The sequence below is a fragment of the Pantherophis guttatus genome, chromosome 4 (assembly GCF_059756535.1).
Source record: "Pantherophis guttatus breed Tessera chromosome 4, ASM5975653v1, whole genome shotgun sequence".
Classification (NCBI taxonomy): domain Eukaryota; kingdom Metazoa; phylum Chordata; class Lepidosauria; order Squamata; family Colubridae; genus Pantherophis; species Pantherophis guttatus.
This window is the reverse complement of record NC_142066.1, coordinates 109,420,166-109,440,613: the sequence shown is the minus strand read 5'-3', so window position 1 is coordinate 109,440,613 and position 20,448 is coordinate 109,420,166. Positions and strand designations below refer to the sequence as shown.

General features: G+C 39.5%; 1 long non-coding RNA gene across 1 annotated transcript; it reads left to right on the top strand.

Annotated features, from left to right (window-relative positions):
- The first annotated feature begins 17,413 nt into the window (after positions 1 to 17,413).
- Positions 17,414 to 18,996, top strand: LOC117656078 (uncharacterized). The gene is made up of 2 exons (XR_004588876.3): positions 17,414 to 17,503; positions 18,755 to 18,996. It is a non-coding gene; the product is annotated as an uncharacterized LOC117656078 (long non-coding RNA).
- Positions 18,997 to 20,448: the final 1,452 nt, after the last annotated feature.

Here is a 20,448-nt window from a genome sequence, read left to right as displayed (position 1 = left end):
GAAATTTCTCCTTAGTTCTAAGTTGCTTCTCTCCTTGATTAGTTTCCACCAAATGCTTCTTGTCCTACCCTCAGGTGCTTTTGCGAATACTTTGACTCCCCCTTCTTTGTGGCAGCCCCTGAGATATTGGAACACTGCTATCATGTCTCCCCTAGTCCTTCTTTTCATTAAACTAGACATACCAGTTCCTGCAACTGTTCTTCATATGTTTTAGCCTCCAGTCCCCTAATCATCTTTGTTGCTCTTCTCTGCACTCTTTCTAGAGTCTCCACATCTTGTGGCGACCAAAACTGAATGCAGTATTCCAAGTGTGGCCTTACCAAGGCATTATAAAGTGGTATTAAACTTCATGTGATCTTGATTCTATCCCTCTGTTTATGCAGCCTAGAACTGTGTTGGCTTTTTTGGCAGCTGCTGCACACTGCTGGCACATATTTAAATGGTTGTCCACTAGCACTCCAAGATCCCTTTCACAGTTACTACTTTTTTTTAACTTTTTTATTTTATTTTAATACAAACAATCCATCTTCCATTAAACCAGTGGATCTCAACCTTCCTAATGCCATGACCCTTTAATACAGTTCCTCCTGTTGTAGTGACCCCCAACCATAAAATTATTCCTAAAACCATTGAAAATATGTGTTTTCCGATGGTCTTAGGCCACCCCTGTGAAAGGGTTGTTCGACCCCCAAAGGTTGAGAACCACTGCATTAAACAGTGTATGGTCTTGGTACAAATGTCTTGTGCAATAACAATTCAAATTTACAGCCATATTCATTATTTATCTATTCTTAAACTTAATATTGATATACATTGCATGTCTAATTCTGTAACAATTCTCTTCTTATCTTATTTAATTCTATTAGTATATTTTTTGTATTTTACTAATCTACTTTTATTTCTAGCTTTCATATTTATTCTCTAAAAAGGTAAAGGTAAAAGTTCCCCTTGCACATATGTGCTAGTTGTTCCTGACTTTAGGTGGCGGTGCTCATCTCCGTTTCAAAGCCGAAGAGCCAGCACTGTCCGAAGACGTCTCCGTGATCATGTGGCCGGCATGACTAAATGCCAAAGGCGCAAGGAACGCTGTTACCTTCACACCAAAGGTGGTCCCTATATTTCTACTTGCATTTTTTATGTGCTTTCGAACTGCTAGGTTGGCAGAAGCTGGGACAAGTAGCGGGAACTCACCTTGTTACTACGTGGCACTAGGGATTCAAACCACTGAACTGTCAACCTTTCGATTGACAAGCTCAGCGTCTTAGCCACTGAGCTCCACATCCCTTATTCCCTCTATAATCCCTCTAGCTATTGGTAAAATAGTTCCTATACATTATAATATTCAATTTGTTCCTTCTCTTTAATTGCAAGTGTTAACCTATTCATTTCTGCACATTCTAATATTTTCCTAATCACATTCTCATCTGTAGGAATCTTCATATTTCCAGTTTTATGCAAATACAATCCTAGCTGCAGTTATTACATGAATAATCAAATATACATTCTCTTTACTATAAGTTTCTGGTAAAATCCCCAACAAAAATATTTTGGGTTTCAAATCAATATGTTGTATCATCTTCTCCAACCACATATGTATTTTTGTCCAGCACTTTTTGGCTTCTGTGCATTTCCACCACATATGATAATACAACCAGGTGCTGGTAACATTTCCAACATTTAGCTAATTTGTCTTTAAACACCTTTGCCAGTCTTGCTGGTGGAAAGTGCCATCTTTAAAACATCATATACAAGTTTTCTTTATATGCGGTTGACGTTGTTAATTTGTAGCTTCTATCCCACAGTTGCTGCCATTTTTCTAATTCTATTCTATAACCAAAAATTTTTGCCCATGCTATCATTGTCTCCTTCACTTGTTCCTCTTCTAATTTGATACTCAATAAATAGCTATACAATTTCTTTATCACCCTTTCTTCTGTTCCTGTTAATATCTTATCCAGTTCTGTCAATTCCATATAAAAACCATATAATTTAGTGTCTTTTTCATATCTAGATTGTATTTGCAGTTGTGTATACTAAGCCATGTCAATCCCTTGCTCTTTCAATTCTTATTTAGTTTTGAGCTCACCCTTTTCATTCAAAATGTCTTTATATCTAACAATATTTCCCATATTAATGCTATTTGGATAAACAAGTGCTTCCATTGTCGAAAGCCAGACTGGTATCTTCAAATAATGCTGTTTTCTAATTTTCTCCCAAACTAACAACAAAGCATTTCTTATATAATGTCTTTGAAAGTAACCGTATATCTTACTTTTCCCATACCATAAGAAGGCATGCCAACCCAATTGCAAATTGTGTCCCTCCAATGTCAATAATCTTGCATTTCTCAATAAAATCCATTATTTCATCCACGTTAATACTGTGGCCTGGTAATATAGTTTCCAATTTGGTAATCCAAAACCTCCTCTAGTTCTTGTATCCTGTAACATTTTATTTATTTATTTATTTGTTTGTTTAAATTTCTATGCCGCCCTTCTCCAATATAGGACTCAGGGCGGTGAATAGTCAAAGTAAAAAAACAAGACATACAAAATCTAAAAACTGTTTAAAATAATTAAATATTTTGGCCGTAATTAAAACAATTCCAATTTAAAATCAGTTTAAAATTTAACTCAAGCCAGCCCAGCTAGTTGAAATAAATGGGTTTTCAGGGCCCGACGAAAAATCTGGAGGCCTGTTATTGTACGTATCTCTGGGGGGAAGTTGTTCCAGAGGGTGGGCGCCGCCACAGAGAAGGCTCTCCCCCTGGGGGTCGCCATCCGACATTGTCTGGTGGACGGCACCTGAGGAGGCCCACTCTGTGTGAGCGTACTGGCCGGTGGGAGGCTATTGGTGGCAAAAGGCGGTCTCATAAATACCCCGGCCCTGAGCCATGGAGCGCTTTAAAGGTGGTCACCAACACCTTGAAGCGCACACGGAAGACCACCGGGAGCCAGTGCAGCTCGCGCAGGAGAGGTGTCACATGGGAGCGCCTCGTCGCCCCCATAATCCCCTGCGCGGCCGCGTTCTGGACCAGCTGGAGCCTCCGGGTGCACCCCAGGGGGAGCCCCATGTAGAGAGCATTGCAGTAGTCCAGGCGGGAAGTGACGAGTGCCTGAGTGACTGTGCGTAGGGAGTCCCGATCTAGAAAGGGGCGCAACTGGCGTATCAGGCGAACCTGATAAAAAGCCCCCCTGGCCACGGCCGTCAAATGATCTTCTAAAGACAGCCGTGCGTCCAGGAGGACGCCCAAGTTATGAGCCCTCTCCGTGGGGGCGAGTGATTCACCCCCAATAGCCAGCGATGGCATCAGCTGGCTATATCGGGATGCCGGAAGCCACAGCCATTCGGTCTTGGAGGGGTTGAGTCGGAGCCTGTTTCTCCCCATCCAGGCCCGCACGGCCTCCAGGCACTGGGACATCACTTCAAGGGCGTCATTGGGGTGGCCTGGGGTGGAGATGTACAGCTGGGTGTCATCAGCGTACTTAATTTTAAAATTAATTCTTGCTTTTTCCCCCTGCCAAATATATTGAGGATCTTTTATTAAGATCCTCAAAGTATGTTTTCTCCAATCTTATCAGAATTGTTTGAAACAAATACAACAATCTCAGTAATATATTCATCTTAATTGTGGCTATTCTTCCTATCAATGATAATTGCAAACTTTTCCATTTTTCCAAGTCTATCTTGACTTGTTGTGTCATCTTATAATAGTTATCTTCTTTAATTGTTAAACATCTTGCTGTTAATTAAATCCCTAAATATTTTACTTTCTTAGTAATCTGAATATCTAATCTCTTCATTAACTATTTTTTCTGTTTCTCTGTAGTATTTTTCACTAAAATCTTAGTTTTTTCTTTATTTATTTTCAATCCAGCCACTTCGACATACTGTTCTAGTCTTTCTATTATTTTTGGCCCTGTTTCTTGTGGATCTTCTAAGATAAAAACCAAATCACATGCAAATGCCTGTAGTTTGTATTCTTCCTTTTTTATTTCCATGTCTTTTATCTCTTTATCCTGTCTAATATTTCTATTTAATACTTCCAATGTCAATACAAATAATAATGGCGACAGGGGACATCCCTGCCTTCTACCCTTCTTCATATGTTTTAGCCTCGAGTCCCCTAATAGAATAGAATAGAATTTTTTATTGGCCAAGTGTAATTGGACACACAAGGAATTTGTCTTGGTGCATATGCTCTCAGTGTACATAAAAGAAAAGATACGTTCATCAAGAATCATAAGGTGCAACACTTAATGATAGTCATAGGGTACAAATAAGCAATCAGGAAACAAGATAAATCGTAAGGATCCAAGCAACAAAGTTACAGTCATACAGTCATAAGTGGAAGGAGATGGGTGGTGGGAACGATGAGAAGATTAATAGTAGTGCAGACTTAGTAAATAGTTTGACAGTGTTGAGGGAATTATTTGTTTAGCAGACTGATGGCGTTCAGAAAAAAACTGTTCTTGTGTGTAGTTGTTCTGGTGTGCAGTGCTCTATAGTGTCATTTTGAGGGTAGGAAAAAAGGTTTTCATAACTACAGATGTTAGAGCAACTGGTATGTAGTCATTCAGTTCATTAATGGTGGACTTCTTCAGCACTGGGATGATAGTAGAGCATTTGAAGCAAGAAGGAACATAGCACATCTCTAGTGATTTATTGAAGATACAGGTGAAGATGGGGGGAAATTGGTCAGAACAGACTTTTAAGCAAGAAGGAGTTATCTGGCTTAGGGCCGGGGGTACTTACGAGACCGCCTTTTGCCACCAATGGCCTCCCACCAGCCTCCCACCGGCCAGTACGCTCGCACAGAGTAGGCCTCCTCAGGGTGCTGTCCGCCAGACAATGTCAGCTGGCGACTCCCAGGGGGAGAGCCTTCTCTGTGGCGGCGCCCACCCTCTGGAACAACCTCCCCCCAGAGATACGTACAATAACAGACCTCTGGATTTTTCGTCGGGCGCTGAAGACCCATTTATTTCAACTAGCTGGGCTGGCTTGAGTTAAATTTTAAATTGATTTTAAATTGGGTTGTTTTAATTTACGGCCAAAATATTTAATTATTTTAAACTGCTTTTAAATTTTGTATGTTCTGTTTTTTACTTTGGCTGTTCACCGCCCTGAGTCCTATTTGGAGAAGGGCGGTATAGAAATAGGAACAAATAAATAAAAATAAATCTGGGCCTGGAGCTTTTCCTGGCTTTTTTGTTTGTTTGTTGTTGTTCTTCTTCTCTGCACTCTTTCTAGAGTCTCAACATCTTTTTTACATCATGGCAACTAAAACTGAATGCAGTATTCCAAGTGTGGCCTTATCAAGGCATTATAAAGTAGTATTAACACTTTATGTGATCTTGATTCTATCCCTAGGTTTATGCAGCCTAGAACTGTGTTGGCTTTTTTGGCAGCTGCTGCACACTGCTGGCTCATATTTAAATGGTTGTCCACTAGCACTCCAAGATCCCTTTCACAGTTACTACTATTGAGCAATGTACCACATATACCCATGATGATGAACCTATGGCACATGTGCCACAGTTGGCAAGCGGAGCTATCTCTGCGGGCATGTGAGCCAAAGCCCAGGTCAGCTCCACTGTGCATGCCCACACGCCTCCTGCCGGCCAGCTGATTTTTGGGTCTCTGCCAGGAGATGTGCACGCATGCACGGGGTGGGGATTGCATGCACATGCAGGGGGTTGCATGCAAATGCACGGGGGTGGGGGTCCGGTGTTCCCCCGTGCCCCATTTTCTGTTCCAGGAGCTTCAGGGAGGCTTGCTAGCAGAAAAACTGGGGATGGCAGGTGCAGTGTGCCCCCCACCCCATTTTTTGTTCCAGGAGACTTCAGGGAGGCCTGTTAGCACCAAAACGGTGGTCACGTGCACATGCGCAGGGGGGTGGGGGGAGCACAGGGGTCACACATGCATGCACAGGGGCAGGGGGAGTGAAGGGGGTTGCGTGCGCATGTGCAGGGTCTGGGGCCTGCAGTGGGCATTGCATTAGGGGTGTCAGCATGTCTACACGTGTTGTCTCGCATGTCCATGTGCTTTCAGCATCCGAGGAAAAAAAGTTCGCCATCACTGACATATACTGTACCTGTGCATTTTGTTTTTCTTGCCGAAATGTAAAACCTTACTTTTTTCACCATTGAATTTCATGTTGTTAGATAGCGCCCAATGTTCAAGTCTGTCAAAAACCTTCTGTATCTTAAGCCTATCTTCTGGAGTGTTGGCTATTCCTGCCAGCTTGGTGTCATCTGCAAATTTGATGAGTTTCCCATCTATCTCCTTGTCCAAGTCATTGATGAAGATGTTGAAGATGTTAAAATAGAGCCTTTGGGTATACTCCACTGCACACTTCCCTCCATGTAGATGTAGTTTCATTGAGGAGTGTGGTTGCTCAGCCTGTTACAAATCCATCTAGTAGTGATGCTGTCTAACCCACATTTTTCTACTTTATCTAGTAGTAGGTTATGGTCTACTTTATCAAATGCCTTACTGAAGTCCAAGTAAATTATATTGACAGTATTCCTCTGGTCCACTAATTTTGTCACTTTGTCAAAGAATGCAATAAGATTAGTCTGGCATGATCTGTTTTTGACAAACCCATGTTGGTTTTTGGTTATTACTTTGTTTGCTTCTAGGTGTTCACTGATTCTTTACTTGATTATCTTTTCCAGAATTTTCCCTGGTATTGAGGTCAGGCTGAAGGGTCTGTAGTTTCCTGGATCTATTTTTTTCCCCTTTTTTGAAGATGGGAACTATATCAACTCTTTTCCAGTCCTCTGTCAGTTCCCTGGTGTGCCAGGATCTTTGAAAGATATAGTTCAGTGGTTCTGAGATCTCGTCTGCCAGTTTGTTCAGAACCTTGGGGTGTAATCCATCCAGTCCTGATGATTTGAACTTGTCTAGGGTAGAAAGTTTTCACTTACCATTTTCTTCCCTATTTTAACTTGTGTTCCTAATCTGTTTTTGTGGTGCTGTTTTTGATAGGTTGGACTGTTTTTTCCCTTTATGTAAAGACAGATGCAAAAAACGAGTTAAGTAGTTCTGCTTTCTCCCTGTTGCTTGTCACCTTTTTGCCACTTTCTCCCAGCAATTATTTCCTTGACTTTTTTCTTGTTTTTAACATGTTGGAAAAAGCTTTTTTTTGTTATTTTTTACTTTTGTCGCAAGCCTTTGTTCATTGTGAGCTTTAGCTTTCCTCAGTTCATCTTTACAGGCTCGGGCTATTTGCTGATATTCTGCCTTAATTATTTGCCCCTCTTTCCACTTTTTATACTTCTTTGTGACATAAGGAACAGCTCGAGTGTTAGAAGAAATTCCTTAATATTATGCCTGCAAGTAAGATAGTGATTTTATAATTTTCTTTGTTGATCTGCAACAAGTGAACTTTGAGGCCAGTTGCCTCAAAGCTTTCCTTAATCTTATTATGGTGAGATTATTGCTTTTTTAGAGCTAGGTTTCAAGATCAAAATCCCCTTATTTTTTGTTTATATTATTAGCAATTTTTTAATATTAAAACTTTATACCTGGTAGTATTTTGTACTTTGTACCATCTTTATTTAACAAATGGTTCCCTTGTGCACTTCCATTGATTACATAACATTTGTGTATAAAAATCCATGAGTAGCTGTATGGGAGTGACTGTGACAGCATCACAGAAACTACCAAATCTGTTATTTCCAGTACCATTTTATTGTGATTCAGGTAGATTTTTCTTTCTTCCTTTTTGTCATAGAGTGCAGTACAATACTGTATCTATTTCTTTACATTTTTATATTCACACAGTTGTACAGCAGATTATCTGCATAATGAAAATCTAAACTTTAACTGCAGTCATGTCCCAGTGAAGGTATCAAATAGCACATAATGTGGAAAGAACGCTGAAGTAGACACTCTGGGGGAACAGCTGGATGGATGATGTCATAGCTTTCTCATGAACAAAAGACAAAATGCTTTTTCCCAAATAAAGTTCTTTAACAGACTTTAAGATGATGTGTCATAACTTCATCCATGCTCAGATGTTAGAGGTTTCCAGCATTCCTGCAATGTCTAATCTTTCTGCAAGCAGGGAAAATCAAGACAGAGAATGCATCTGAGAATTAGAAGACATCCAATCTCTGGATCTCCTATGATAGTGGCATCCAACCTTTGGGCATTAGGGATCAGTTTTGTGGAAAGAGGTTTTGCCTCTTGCAGATTAGGGGGACATGGTTTCAAGTGCCTGCATTCCACAGATGTGGTTTCACTTGTTTGTGTGCCCGGTTTCTGGCATGCTGTGGCCCAGTGCTGGTCTATGGACCAAGGGTTGGGGATCCTTATCCTATGAGACTGATGGGTAAAAAGGATTACTTTCCTATTTTTATCTATATGAAATGTACACAACATAAGGAATGTTGATTGAAATCTGTGCATGTTTTCGAAAGAAAAAATGATTTAATAAATAATAAAATAATTGGAACATGAAATTGCAGGACTTCCGAACCCCTAAAACTTTTGCTTTTTTTATTTTGGTGAGGAATGAGTGTGCCTTATGCCTTGTAGTGAACCAATAGATATTTAACATTGCATACTGAGCAACAATTATATTTTAGGAAACTTAGTTGAATAACTTCCTTTATTTTATCCCTCCATCTCAACAAACTTGTGGAGTAGATTGGACTGAGAAAGAGAAAAGCACCCTTGAATTGGGTCACCACATCTGGATCCAACTCTACTATATCACTCTGGAATGTGTTTGACTGCTGTGTCTCCAAGGCCAAAATTAGTATTTTGTGTATGTGTGTGTAAAGCTAGTTGGAAAGGTTTTTATACTGAACAAATGATTTTATAATCAGTATGCATTAACAGCAGAAGTCATTTTCTATTGCTGAGAGAGAAAATAGACATCTACTAGATGATTTGGCTGTTCTGTATAGTAACAATACATTTCCATCAAACCAATTTATTTTATCTAAGGCTTTACTTCTAGTTCATTACCTTTTGATAGAATGGTATTGAAGTAGACAAAGGCAATCCTTGGAAGTTGCTTAACAGAAACTCCAATTATATTTGGACTTAATAAGCAGAATTCACAACTGAACCTTATTTAAGAAGTATGAGTGATGTAATAGACAAAAGACAAGCTATGAACAATCATTATAAACATCAAAGAAAAGTAAAGTCATGAGGCAGAATGTTGAAAACATGATATGAATGTTCTTGTAAGGGCCAAGAGGATAATATTTTTTTATTCACAAAATGGCAGACTTGATGAGCATCATCAATTACAAGGCAAAGACTCTCTCTAACTCCAGTTTATATTGGTCTTTCCCTATGTAACTGGACAATTGGAAATTGAGAAATAAAAAGAAATGAAAAGAGAAGAGGAAAGAAGAGTGAGGCTCTACTCTCTCTAGTGAAGTATGAGATAGTTCTGAGAATTCCAACTCTAAAGTTCTCTATTTGCTTTCTTCCTCATTTACTCATAAACTTTAACATATTGCCTCTCTTTTCCAAATTTAGTGGGATTAAACTGTCTTCTTTCTTTGCTCTGTCTCATGAATGAATATTGGGTTTAGGACCTAATCTTGTCATATTATAAGGACAACTGAATCAGTCTTTAATTTCTCCATGCTGTATTTTGCTGCAGCTGAGTCACCTGATCTGCCTCTACAGATTTAGTCTGTCAGATTTCTGCATGACTATATGGAAAAAATGCATTTTAGCAAAGCAAGAGCAAATAAAACACTTGGTGCACAAACCCTGACTTCAAAACAGCTTATTTCAGGGGGGAGATTCATCCAGTCAATGAGTTTCTAGTGAAGTTTAAATGAATGCTGGATTAACCAGAAGTGATTGTTAAAAAACATAAATTTTCTCCCAGCCCAGAATAAATTTAAGTCATCTTATAAAATGAGAACATTCATTGGTTAATGTCCCAAATATTTCATGGGGTATTAGAGCAAAACGTATGCATGGAAGAACTCTTCTCCTTTGAACATCTTACCAGATTGAACAATTTATGGGTTACTTTGTTCCTTATGAGCAAAAATACAACAGATTCCTTAGTAGAACTGACTTATGAAAGCAATAGGATACAGTACTAGCTAATCCTGTCTGGACTCAAAAACTAATTAAGGTTGGCCATTGTTACTATTTGAATAGGAGACTTCCAGAGAATACCAAGTTGTTAGGGCAGATTGCCAGGTCAAAACAATACTTCAGTAGAAAGCAACAAAAAATATCTATCACACACACACACACACACACACACACACACACACTCTTACACATACATACATACATACATACATACATACATACATACATACATACATACAAGCTGCTCAGTGGTGGGTTTTTACCAGTTCGCTCCGGTTCAGCTGAATCAGTAGCCGTGGGAGGCTCCGCCCGGACATCAGCATGGATGCTGTACGCATGCACAGAAGCACTGCACACGAGCGAAGTGAGCGCATGCGTGTGCACGTAAGCAAAGTGAGCACTTGCGCTTGCGCACGTGCACTCACAGTTCCGAACCAGTAGCGAAGGTAAGTAAAAACCACTACTGAAGCTGCTACATAAATATAACCATTGAAGTCACCGGGAGGCTTTCTCTTTTCAGAAAACAGGTCATATTTTAAACAATTTGAATAGGTTAGAATTGCTATGCAATCACTGCTGTCACTAATTTCTTGACTTTTGCATATAGGGATCCCTGGAAAGTTAATAGCAATAGCAACAGCACTTAGATTTATATACTGCTTCACAGTGCTTTACAGCCCTCTCTAAGCAGTTTTTAGAGTCAGCATATTTCCCCTAACAATCTGGGTCCTCATTTTACCAACCTCAGAAGGATGGAAGGCTGAATCAACCTTGAACTGGCAATCAGCAGAATTAGCCTGCAATATTGCATTCTAATCACATTTTAATCACCACGATGACTCAGTTTAAGATTATGCTATGGGAATAAATCTGTGGGACTGTGGGATTGTTTTTTTTCCCACTTGTGATTGAAGAAGATACTTTCTATCAATGAATTTCCACCTATCAAGGAAAAAAACTAACACAATTAAAGTTTATCTTTCCCAAGTCTTTGGCAAGGGTGGTTAAGGCATCCTTCTTGTCTATGTTTTGTTATCTTTTTGACATATTTTATTCTTATTTTATTGTAATATTTTATGATTTCTAATGTTTTTATTCAGGAAATATCTAAAGTTACTGGTATTTATTAGCAGTATAAAAATTAATATATCTTCATAATCATCATTCCACACACTATGTAGGTTATATGCAGTGAGACATTGTATCTGTCTGGGGAATGATTTACATATAATTCATTGGAAATGTGACTCAGCTCCTTGGCATTATATAAAATGAATGAATAAAGAAATGCTTCTCACTAACATTTTGTCAGTTAGTAATCAGATATGGAAAGAAGCACAATTATTTGCAACTGAGCAGATGTTCAGCTCAACCTCTGAGTTAGAGTTCAGGTGGATTGGTGCCAGGAGTAGTAACAAATTTGATGAGAGGGTGGACTGCTGGGGGTTCACAGGGGTTCGGGAGAACCTCTAGCTAAGATTCTGTGCAGTTTGAAGAACCACAAATCTCACTCCTGGCTGGCCTCGCCCACCCTTCCCCTCCCCTCCCAAGAGTTCCCACACAGCCCATTTTGGAAGCAGGTAAGTGCAGGGCGGACACAGAGGCTCGGAGAGGGTGAAAAACAGGAAGTTCGGGAAAGCGAGAAATGGGCCAGAGGGCCTTCAGAGCCTGGGGAGGCTGTTTTCACCCTCCCAGAGGCTCAAGGAAAACCTCCGGAGCTCAGGGAGGGCAAAAATGCCCTCCACCCCTGTGGTGCAGGAAGCCGACTAGGCCACGCCTACCATGACCACGCTCACCCAGCAACCGGGCAGAGAACCCCTTGCTAAAAAAATTTTTTTATTGAAAAGTTTTTATTTTATAAACAAGCATACATACAATATATAATCAATCAATCAGTGTATCATCTGATTACATCTTTTTTCCTCTTACTCCTCCAATATTTATCATATCTTGATATTATCATTTCATTTGTTATAACATTTTCCCCACATTTACTTTTATATCTGTACCTTTATCTATTCAACAATTTTATCCCCCCCCACTCCCCACCCCCACCCCCGACTTCCCAGAGCAAAAACAGGGTATAACATTTAACAAGCAAAAGCTAAAATATACTAACCTACTACAAAGTTTAAAACTCCCTCACACTCTTTAACTCCTCTTTTACAAATTCATCAACCTCCCTTTTGTAAATTCTCAAAATCAATTGGGTTAAATTCTTTCTTCCTGAATATAAAAGTCTTTTTCTTGGTATATAATCCAATAACTTTAACAATATAACAAGCGTTATCAAACACTGATAAGTTTCATTTTCATCCATCAAACACCTTTCTTTTTCAACATTGCTTCCGAATAAGATTCTAACTTCATCATTTTTACCTCGATAACTCTTAAAAAACTGTCATTTTTATATCCAAAACCAATTGTAATAATACACTTCCTTTATATTATTATCTTAGAATAAACTTTAAAAATACAAATTTGATTAAGCTTCTCAACCTATTGCCAAAATCCTCCCCCAAAAAAGATTAATCTTCAGTTCTTCCCTTCTTTCTGTATTTTTTCCAGTCCTTTTTCTTCGATAATTCTTTCTTCTTCAGCATTGCTCCTCCTCCTGCTTTTATTTTTGAGAATTTTAAAATTTGGATTTGAGGTTGATGTCTCTTTAAAAGTTTTTGTCTTCTTAAAGTTATTTCATTTAATTTGAAACCCCCATAAATCCCTCTCAAGTCCTCCTGATTAAACTCTTCCAGATTCCTTTGCTTTCCCCTCTTGGTCTGGAAAGCATCCTTTTTATCCAAAGTCACATTAAGCTGGATTTCTGGCCCATCTTCTTCCAACAGCTCACTACTGTCTAACAAGCCTTGAAATGATACTATATTCTCCTTTGTCTCCATGTTTTGAGTCAAAACAGTTTCCTCTTCCTGAGACCTTTCATCAAAAAAACCTTTAAGACTTTCCAGTAAAGCAGTGGTTTGTGACTCAAAAATTTCATGTATTATAACTCTTATTGGTGTATTTGCTGATGTATGTAATAATAGTCCTTCAGCACTTTCAAAGGTACCAGCCATTTTCTTTTATTTTTTCCAATTATTCACACAATTTAAAAATGTAAATTAGTTAAAATCAATTCCATAGTCTTTTGCTTTCTGCTTCCACTTTAAATTCACACAATTTAGAAGTATAAAGTAGTTGGAATCAATACCATAGTCTTTTTCATTTCATTAGCACTTTAAATCCTTTTTCTTGCCAGGTAATCCAGTAGCTTTTACAATGTTGCAGCTTTAACGATCACTTTCACTTATAAGTTTCATTTTGCCGCCCTAAAGCGCCATCTTTTTTTCTTTGTTTTAAACGGAGTTAAAGTGTAATACTTGCATTTTCTGTTCTCCTGATTTTGCTCTGCCAGCATCCAGATTCAAATTTTCTCATAATCCTTAAAATTGCACTGCTGATGTGGTTGCGACCCCTTGTTCTGCATAAAGCAGAATCGTCCCAGATCTAGAGCACTGAAGGGCTTTCAGGGAGCTCTCACCCTGTAAGCCCCAAGCTTTAAACAAAAAAAGCCTGGGGGTCTAGGGGAGCTCTACCCAGACCCTTCTGCTCTTCTCTCCCCCTTTTTCCCTGGGGGAAAGTTTCAAGCCGCTAGAACAGCTGATTTTCACTGTTCTAGCGGCAAACGGAATCACGGGGCTGGAGTTCCTGAAGGAGCATCCGTTTGGGGAACGCGGAGCCACCGGAAGCCCCCTTGCTAAAAATTTTTGAAGCCATCCCTGGAAAAAATAATCTTAAACTTAAATCTGGTAAAATGGAGAATTACATAGGTAATTCTAATGTCCATAAATTAGAAGGAATATTTATTTTAAATGGCCTTTTTCTCTTTCTGAAAAGATATTTAACATATATAAACCTGGGGATATTCTTGGACATGACATGAATAAATAAATAAGTAGCTGGACACAATCATTTCATTTATCTAACTTCAGCTTGACCATAATTTGTAACCATTCATGGAAAAGGATGACTGAGTGGCCACTTCTCCTAGCATAATTTTGTTCTAGTTTAAAATCTGTCCATAACAGCCAATGGAAGACATAGAAATGAAAGCCCTAAACTCCTTCACAGGAATTCCACCCTCGCATTGGTATAGGTATGTGGACAACACTTGGGTCAAGATCAAAACACAAGAATTGGAAGCCTTCACCAAACATATCAACTCTGTAGACAGATATATCAAATTCACACAAAAAGATGTTAAGGAAGTCTAGCCTTCTTGGGCTATGCAATACACATCAAGGAAGACAGAAGCCTTAACACTGAAGTTTACAGAACACCCCTCCCCCCCAAAATCAATTTACATTTTGATCTCACAACCCATTGGAGCACAAAATGGAAATTATCAGAACCCTACACCACCGAGCTGAAGGCCTGCCTACCAGCAAACATGGGACAGAAAAAAAACTAAAACACATCAAGGAAGCCCTCTAAACGTGAGACTATCCCAAGTGGGTCTTCATCAAATTCCAAAAAAAGACCCAGCAGGAGCACCTCCATAACAGACGAAGAAGAGAACAATAAACAAAGCAATGTTCTAATTCTATATGTTGCAGGAATATCTGAAACTCTCAGGATGATTTTCAGCCAACACAACATACGTGTACACTTCAAACCCAAGAATACACTAAGGCAGAAGCTTGTCTACCAGACACAAACTGAGAAACGTGGTATATACAGTACAATGCAGTGAACTATATGTAGATATTTACATTGGTGAAACAAAACAACCACTTCATAAATACATGGCACAACATAGGAGAACAAACCCATCAGGACAAGATTCAGTAATCCATCTGTATTTAAAAGATAAAGGCCACTCTTTTGAAGACAGAAAAGTCCACATTTTAGAGAGAGAGGACCGCTGGTTTGAAAGAGGGGTCAAAGGGGCCATCTATGTCAAAATTGAACAACCCTCTTTCAACAGAGGGGGGGCGGATACGACATCATCTATCTCCAGTCTACAACACAGTCCTTTCAGCAGTTCCAAAAAGGTTCCACACGAAAGGTGGTATTCACTTATCTTCACTACCAGTTTGCAAATGTGAGCGTGTGCGCACTCACTATGATCGCATGTGCCTCCTCTACACATGCACAGAGCCTTCTGCGCATGCGCAGAGGGTCAAAAGTGGGATGATGTCTGGGTGGGTGGGCAGAGACTTACGCCGCTGGCACTACCGTATTGCGCGATCTGGATAGAACCAGCTGAATTTCACCACTGCTCCACACCCATTTGCACTACACAGATAAACAGATAAACCTTCACAACTCTTTAAAAGAATGCAAATGACCATCTGCCTGCAAAGAGTATAAATCATTCCATTCTCCACCATCCAGTCAGAGCTGAAGAAGCTTCTTGGATGAGAAGTGAAATGTCTTCAAAGAAAAACAAGAAAGTTCAGTTGCCTTTGGGACAACTATGACCTGGATGACTGAGAATCTTCCTAGACATGTGGCTAGGTAGTTCACAAGAAGCTTTTTCTTTTTTAAAAAATGAATCTCCAAACTACATCTGTTACAGGCCTGGAAGCCATTTTTTGCATTGGGCCTTCAGGCCACATTTACTGCTGTGGGAAACTGGGAGTGGGGATTGTATGGAGCATGGGTGATATATAGACATAAAAACATTCCTTTCTCAGACAGTCAAGGACATCTTGCTCTGCACCTGAAGGGGTGTGACTAGGAGACATCTCCAGCTGGGACGGTGCTTGATTGGATCATGTGATGGACGTGTGCCTACTGGGCAGGGATTTGGATTTTCTTTTGGGTGGGAAAAACCTGGAAGCTTTCAGATTTGGGTTTTCCCAGATGTGCCAATATGACATTTCTAACAAAATGGAATTTTGAGAAACTTCTAGCCTCGAAGTCTTCTTTCATTGGGGCTGTTACTTGGAACCCTGATAATCTGACTACACAGCAGTGCAGACCCGTAAAACAAGTTTCTAACCATTAAAATTGATTGCCCAATAATTTTCAAGTCCAGTTCAAAATGCTGGATGAAAACATTAAATGGAGTGTGATGCACAAAGAAGCATCATTTCCCTTTCCTCCTCACCTATATTTTAAGGACTTCATAACAGCTATTTCTAGTTTTGACCTTCTCTCACTTTAAACAGATCCGGTATAACATTTTGTTTACTTGCCCACTCTATCATTTATTTCAACATAGGTAGTCCTCGACTTACAATAGTTCATTTAGTGACTATTCAAAGTTACAATCGCACTGAAAAAGTTACTTATGACCATTTTTCACAATTACAACCTTTGTAGTATCCCCATGATCATGTGATCAAAATTCAGATGCTGGTAACTGGTTCATATTTATGACGGTTCCTGTGTCCCAAGGTCATGTGATCACCTTTTGCGAATTTCTGACAAGCAAAGTCAATAGGGAAGCCAGACTCACTTAACAACTGTATTGCTAACTTATCAACTGCAGTGATTCACTTAACCACTGTAGCAAGAAAGGTAATAAAATGGGGCAAAACTATTTTAATACAAGAGGTAAAGCAAAAATAAAAAATCCAATTCAATTCAAATTTTTATTGTCAGTACACAACATATGTAAAATGAGATTAGTTGAGGTCCCTCAATGCACTTCCCCCAAGACAATACAACTCAAAATGAAGACAGAAAATCCCTAACCCAATAAATCATATCAACCAAACACCAGTGTGAACATGTTACACATTGCGCTGGCCCTGCAGTCCATCATACTACATAGTTATGATGTTATTTCTCATTCAGGAGTCTTACAGCCCACGGATAAAAACTGTTCTTCAGCCTGTTTGTGCAGCTGGCTATGCTTCTACACTTCTGGCTAATACCCAATGGTAGGAGGGTAAAGAAGTGGTGAGAGTCATCCCTGAAAATTTTCCTCACTCTTCTAAGGCAATGAGCCCTAGCGATCTCATCTAGTGATATCAGGGGACAGCCCATGATGTTTTGTGCTGTACTCACCACCTTCTGTAATGTTTTTCTATCTGTGGCTGTCAGACCAGCATGCCATACCATGATGCAATAAGTGAGGACACTTTCTATTGTGACCAGTAAAAGGAGGTCATCAGTTGTTGTTCCACCCTGTTTTTATGCAAGACCCTAAGGAAATGGAGTCTCTGTTGGGCCTTCCTGGCCATCTGGCTCATGATGCTTTTCCAGGTGAGGTCTTCGCTGAGATAGACTCCCAGGAATTTAAAGGAGGAAACACAGCTAGCCTCAATGTAAAGTGGGGCTGGTTCAGTGGTAGTAAAACCAGCAGGAGGTTCCTCCCACTGACCCCAACATCATCAAAATGTGCTTGCGCAGAAGAGCGTGTGTGTGTGAGAGAGAAGTGAGCGCACAGCCCCGCTGCGAACCAGTAGTAAAGGTAAGTAGAACCACCCCTGGGCAGGTTCCACTCTCTTCCTCCTGAAGTCCAACACCATCTCCTTGGTCTTGCTGATGTTCAGGTGCAGGTAGTTTTTTAAGCACCATGTGGAAAGTTTTTGAACCTCCCCCTTTTCGCTGTTTCGTCTCCACCTGTAATAAGACCCAGTATAGTGGTGTCATCTGCAAATTTAATGATCACAGTAGATGGGTCTGACGGTACACAATCAAGTGTGTTCAGTGAATACAGGTAGGGACTGAGCACACAGCCCTGTGGAGAGCCAGTGCTAAGCTTCAGGGAGGTGGATATGACAGACCCAACACTCACTGTTTGTGGCCGGTCCCTCAGAAAGTCTTTGATCCAGTCGCAGATGGAAGAGGGAAAATCCAAGTCAGTCAGCTTTTTGATAAGGATGCTTGGCAGAATGGTGTTGAAGGCTGAGCTATAGTCTATGAAAAGCATCCTGACATAGTTCCCGGGTTTCTCCAGATGGCTCGCTACAGAATGTAAAGCAGTAGCTATGGCTTTGTCTGTCGACCTATTCCCCCTGCAGGAAAACTGATATTTGTCAAAGTCCGGTGGGAGGCATGTCCTAAGATGTTGGAGAACCAATCGCTTGAAGAATTTCATCACTACAGACGTTAATATGAAATGTCCTTAAATCAGAGCAAACATTGCACAGGTTGAGGAGATGTTCTTTTCTTTACAGAATAATTAATAAACTGCTGGAGTTTTCCTGTAAGGAAATAAAGTTTTTCTTTAAAAAAAACCTCCTTTCACACTATAACAGAAAAAAATCTGGAAATTTGCAGTGAAATTGAGGTAAACAAAGGCTGGTGTTTATAATCATTTCTAGTAGCCCTATTATGGAAGTAGGGCACATAGATGGTAAGGATAAAGCTTCTAGAATGAATTAAATTGGAGTAAATGCATGCATTTGTATGTGCTTCTGTGTGTATACAGGTATATGAGAGAATGAAACAAAATACAGGATTTATAAAGTAGAGAAAATGGAACCCCTTTCTAGCAAGGGGAAACACATGCAAATTAGTTACAGCACACGGTGCATGACTTTTAATTGTTTTATTGATTCAGTGCAGTTTCTTTGAAAGGCATCTTCCATTCCTATTAGATAATGTATTATCAAAATAATGAAATGCAAAAATAACTTTGGAATCATGTGCATTGCTCCTCAATTAACTGTCCCCTCTTATATCCTGGCTCTGATTTGGATCTTCTCTTCTTTTGCAGCTAATATTTACAAAAGAGAGGAGAGAGCCCAGTACAGATCTCTTTTATCTCATCTAATTAGGAAACTACTTCAGGGAATCACTCCAAAATCATTATTAGACTGTAAGCAAGTGCCAACAAGCACAATTTCATTCTGCATGTGCCTTTATATACAGGCTTCCAACACAGAAGTAGCCCCAGCTGTGGCTGAGCTCTTAGAAGACAGAGTGGATGTTTCTGATTAAAGGTTCTTTTTCTCTGTATGTTTTAATTAAAGATGTACAGTATAAGCTAATAAGTGTGGAGCATATTCTGGGTCCTCCCACCAATAATTATCTCTCACTCAAATATTTTTAATTCCATGTTTTACTTTATGCTGTTCCCAGCATAAACAACATTACAGTTTGTTTAAAAGCAAAATATTCTTTGTTAGTTCTTTCACTCAACCCCAAAACTCTAATTCCCAGAACTACCTGAGAATGAAAGTTAAACTAATATAAACAGTGTAGATATCTGTTCCCAATGTATATCTACCCAGGTGTCAAAAGATTAAGTTATTTATTCTGATACAAACCTTCATGGCATAAAGTTATACAAATATTTAATATAATGACACAGTATTTAAGATGTCAGAATTCCAGGCACATAGTCAGCCCAGCTGAAATGAGAAAACTTCAAACATTTGATGAAAATAATGCAGGAAGGATGTGGCAACACTTGGAGTTAGTAATCATGTTTCATCTTTGAATGATGTGTTGTGAGCTTTTAAAATTTACATTGGAGCAAAATAAACAAGCAAGCAGAACCAATAAAATAAAGTGAATGTAAATTTAAAAGAATTCAAATTCCCCATGTATGTATAATTTCCTCAAATTGCACTAAAAATTACAATTTATTTATTTAAAATCACCCAACATAAAACATAACTCTGGTGTTTCACACAATGATAAAACTGCAAACCAGAAAAGCAAACATTGGATTTTATACCTTTGCTCATTCAACACTACTGTTGCGAGCAGGAAAGCCTTTCTGTGCACAGGTGAACTCACATGAAATTTTACATAAGGTTGAAATTTGCACTATATCAGAGACCATTGTACATAGGCTTGTGAATACTTTTTCCTCATATAGGTATCCTGTTTTAAGCCACATACTGATAAACACACACAAATTCACTGAGAAGATTGTGATAAATAAGTGGCAGGGGTATGTGAGTACAAGACATGTGAACATACGCACACACACACAAAATCAAATCCCCCCCAAATCCAGCAAGCTTGCCTTGAGAGATTTGCAGATCCAAAACAGCAGGCCCATAAGTGGCCAATGAGATCTAGAGGTTCAAAGATTGTAGAAGAGTTGTCAGCCAGAATCAGAATCATGCAGTTTCAAGTTGGGAGTCAAGGGATACTGTTATGTATTGATACTTTTCAGCGGGAGATTCAAACCTGTTTAAGTTTCTGATTGGCTGACAGTCCCTCCAGGATTGTATATAAGGAGGGCTGTAGCCTCTGAGTTTTTGCTGAAGTCTCACTGTATATTAAAGAGCTGTTGTCACTTGCCTGCTTGTGCCTCTCATTATTCCCGAACCACTTCATTGGCGACGAAGGTGGGATTGAGGCCACAAGAGGTGAACCAGTGAGACCACGAGCTTCAGCTAGGCGACGAGGCGAACTACAGGAGGCATACCAAACATGTCTGTCTACGTTCCGCCC